We start from the raw sequence: 4560 nt of genomic DNA, 5'->3' as shown, positions 1-4560 counted from the left end.
ACTTCCAGTATCCCATTGTTATCAGCAATGGTAGACAGACATCACATTGACCACTGACACGATTCTCTCATTTTTTTTACCATGGCAGAAAAAAACAACTAATTTCTAAATATAAACATAGATATACAATATCTGCTTTTCCGAACACAAACCACGGTATTTCTATCACCACCGTAACATAATACATAAATACACAAATCCGGCATTTCAGAGCACAATCCACGGTATTTGTGTTACATAAAATACTCGATTTTACACCCTTCACACATTGATCAAGAGCGAACCTCAAGCGACACATTAACTATTCGATGTTAGCCTTTCGTCTAGAGAAATCGACTGACAGATTTGTTTTCATATTTTGAGGCAGCATCGGTGGTCTAGTGGTAGAATACTCGCCTGCCACGCGGGTGACCCGGGTTCGATTCCCGGTCGATGCACATATTTTTCTCAAGGCCTGACTAAGCGCGTTGGGTTACGCTGCTGGTCAGGCATCTGCTTGGTGTGGTGTAGCGTATATGGATTTGTCCGATCGCAGTGACGCCTCCTTGAGCTACTGATACTGAAACTGAAACTGTACGAGAGGGAAGGTACAGACATCAGAAGCAGTATGGAATTTTTTTTAGGATAATGAGGATTTACAGAGGAAGAGCATATAGATATTATTAGCCTTTCGTCTGGAGAAATCGGCTGACTAACTTGTTCCCATGATTTGAACGAGAGAGTACAGACATCATAGGGAGGAAAACGAGGAGTGATGTGGAGTGATGGCCTAGAGGTAACGCGTCCGCCTAGGAAGCGAGAGAATCTGAGCGCGCTGGTTCGAATCACGGCTCAGCCGCGGCCGATATTTTCTCCCCCTCCACTAAGACCTTGAGTGGTGGTCTGGACGCTAGTCTTTCGGATGAGACGATAAACCGAGGTCCCGTGTGCAGCATGCACTTAGCGCACGTAAAAGAACCCACGGCAACAAAAGGGTTGTTCCTGACAAAATTCTGTAGAAAAATCCACTGCGATAGGAAAAACAAATAAAACTGCATGCAGGAAAAAATAGAAAACAAATGGGTGGCGTTGTAGTGTAGCGATGTGCTCTCCCTGGGGAGAGCAGCCCGAATTTCACACAGAGAAATCTGTTGTGATAAAAGAAAGGATTAACAGAGGACAGAGGAGCTGCTTATTGCACAGTCGAGTTACCTTGCTCCATTCCATTGGTCTGGTTGTTGAGGCCTACCTAACTTGAGATGTAGGGTTCCTGCTAGCAACCCGTCGTGGCCATCCTGTCTGATAGCATCTCTCGTGTGTTGTGTAACACACACACACACACACACACACACACACACACACACACACACACACACACTCGCACGCATACAAACACGTAAATACGCGTACACACGCACGCACATATACACACACTTATATACGTTTACGCACACACATTCACGAGAACATACACGCAAACACACACACACACACACACACACACACACACACTCGCATGCATACAAATAAATACACAGGCACACACACGTACACACGCATATACTTACACATGCACGAGGACACATACGCACACACAAGCGCACACATAGATACACAAGCGCACACACGCATGCATATACATACACAAACATACAAACACACACACACACACACAGACGCTCAGACACAAAGACAGACACAGATAAGTATACAGACACACAGACTGATACACAGACACACCGTCAGACAGATACACACACACACACACACACACACACACACACACACACACACACCACACACACACGGGACGCCAAAAGGAAGAAGACCCCTCTGTCGACAGTGTGATAAAAATGAAACAACTGACGAACGGCCAACGTTTAAAGAGGCTTTCTCGTTTTCCAAGCATGTTGCTGTCAGAGTGTGGCACTAATGCAGAGCGCAAACAGCTTCTTCTTCTTCCTCTTGTTCTTCTTGAGAGCGTCTTGAGGACACTAAATGCATGTATATGAATGTGTAGTGTGTGTGTGTGTGTGTGTGTGTGTGTGTGTGTGTGTGTGTGTGTGTGTGTGTGTGTGTGAGTGGCGCGCGCGCGCACGTGTGCTTATGTAAGTTTGTGTCTGCCTATGTGTGCGTATGTGTTGAGGGTAGCTGTTAGATACACATGTATGTTAAATTGTATGTATGCATTGTGCGTGTGTGCGCGTGTGTGTGTGTGCATGTGTGTGTGTATGTGTGTGTGTGTGTGTGTGTGTGTGTGTGTGTGTGTGTGTGTAGTCACATTTTGGTGTGTGTATGTAATATTGATGTAATGTGTTATGTTAACAAAAGTGTTTTTTTGTGTAAAGCACCTAGAGCAGATTTCTGGATAGTGTGCTACATAAGTATCCATTCTTCTTCTTCTTCTTCCTGCTCTTCTTTTCGTTCTTCTTCTTCTTCTTCTTCTTCTTCTATGTCCTTCACCATGTGAATTCATCGGAGCTCTGTTCACCAGATACCTACAGTTCTGTCGGCTGTGTGTCAAAGCCTAGGTGTTCGCAAATGGTTTTCCTATAATACCCTCCCCCTCGCTCTCATGTAATGCTTTCTTTCCACTTAAAAAAAAACAAACGCGCACACACAAAACGATGCATGCACACGCACATGCGGGCACACACGCAACACACACACACAGTTGTTACACTCTGAATGTAATAGTATCTTACCCACCATGTTTTTCATTTTACATAATAATTGATGTGTACATGGTGATAAGTGAAGGGTGTGTCTTTTTTCTTCTTTTTTTTTTTTTTTTTTTTTTTTTTTTTTTTTTTTGCTGACGGGCATTTCATTTTATTTTAAGTGAGCCTAAAGAAAATTTTCTGTTTTCGGTTGAAGCAGATAATAAAGTATTTTGAATTGAATTGAACTGAACTGAATATAAAAAAAATGCAGTGCCTTTATTTCCAAAACGTTTTGACGCGAGAGGGTTTGCACTTTTTTTTTTCTTTTTTCCCCCCTTTTTTGAACAGCCGTTTTCCCCACTGGCATGTCGGGCCCGGGAAAAGTTTGGAGGGAAAACACCTAAAAGTGTTGTTTAAACGAAAAAAATTCCTGCAACTTTTTTACAATGCCTTCTGGACACTCCACGACTCGCCTGAGGAAAACAAAGAGCCACACGACGCAAGTCAAATTCTGAAAAATTAATAACCAGAAACTACATTATACTGCCCCAAACAGGGCAGAAAAGGATTGTCACCCACATCGTCACACGCCACCGCGGGGAATTGCAATCCCCCGGCAGTGACTATACATTTCGGGTGTACCCTTCGTCCTCGAGCCCGAAAAGGCCGAGGGACGAGGGACGACGACGAGGGACGACGAAAAGAAAACTCGACAGAACATTTTCCCCAGTGTTACAAATTTCTGGTTCCCCAACGGGAGACGACCGACTGAAAAAACCCTTTGAATGTTCTTTACGGGTGGTTTTAAAATTAAACTCAAAAGGGCCCATTTCCCTTTTTCCCTCTCACAAAAACCCCTCGAGGGCCCCTTTGGGTGGGCTAAATCCCAAACCTTTAGTTTTTCCGTCGCAGAATTGTGGTTTTTTTTTTGTCAACTTTCAATGCCCTTCATTTTTAAAAAAAAAAAAAGCCTCCGTTTGTAATTTTGATAAAGGGAAATTGGGGTGAAACGCTTTTTAACGTCGTTTTCTTTCCCCGTTCGTAGAACATTTTAATTAAATCACGCCCTTCCCCTTTCCCGGGTCTTTATTAGTTTAGGGCATCTCAACCAGCTTTGATTATGGCATCTGCAACACAGTGCCCCCAAACTGTTTCCCCGGGCGGGCAGTACAGAAATCATATAAGTATCATAAATAGCCCCAAGGGAAAGGCGCCCACTGCTTTGGGGCAATCCATATACACTACACCACATCGCCAACGGGCCCTGACCACAGCGAAAACCCAACGCGCTTAGCCCGGGCCTTTTGGGGAAAAAAAAAAAACCCCAAAAAAAATAAATAAGATAAAATATATAAAAAAAAATTTAAAAAAAAAGAAAAAAAATAAAAATAAATAAATAAATAAACAAAAAAAATAAAAAAAAAATAACCATACAAAAAAAATAAGATAAAATAAATAAAGTAAAAAAACAAAAAAAAAAAAAAACCCCAAAAAAAAACTAAAAGAATAAAAAAAAAAAGGGATAAAAAACATAAAATAACTATTTAAAACAACAAAAATTTATTTAAAACCCCCCAAAATTTCCTTGGGGCAGTTTTTTACGTATAACACCCCCTCGTTTCGTCGTCGGTCCACAGACGACGGTTTTAAAAGACCTTGCCCCTTCGGGGCGGAAAACAAAAGATTCAAAAAAAATTTTTAACCTTTTTCCCCCCTTTTGGGGTGTGGAGGAAAACAAAACAATACATACTGAATCCCTTCAGTCCAACGATGCCCCTCCGAAACACGCAAAGCCCAAACCACCCACGAAAGTACAAACACCACCCCCAACACACAAAACACCCACCACACACACCACACACACACACACACAAAACACACAAAACACCACACACACCACACACACAACACACACACA

The 4560-nt window shown here is 42.4% G+C and overlaps 1 non-coding gene across 1 annotated transcript; it reads left to right on the top strand.

The window, feature by feature from the left end:
• Positions 1-366: 366 nt before the first annotated feature.
• On the top strand, positions 367-437 carry Trnag-gcc (transfer RNA glycine (anticodon GCC)). Its single transcript has one exon. It is a non-coding gene; the product is annotated as a tRNA-Gly (tRNA).
• The last annotated feature ends 4123 nt before the right edge of the window (positions 438-4560 follow it).

This window comes from Babylonia areolata, chromosome 6, assembly GCF_041734735.1.
Source record: "Babylonia areolata isolate BAREFJ2019XMU chromosome 6, ASM4173473v1, whole genome shotgun sequence".
Lineage (NCBI taxonomy): Eukaryota > Metazoa > Mollusca > Gastropoda > Neogastropoda > Buccinidae > Babylonia > Babylonia areolata.
Note: the sequence above shows the minus strand (reverse complement) of the source record. Positions and strands in the feature narration are given on the sequence as shown.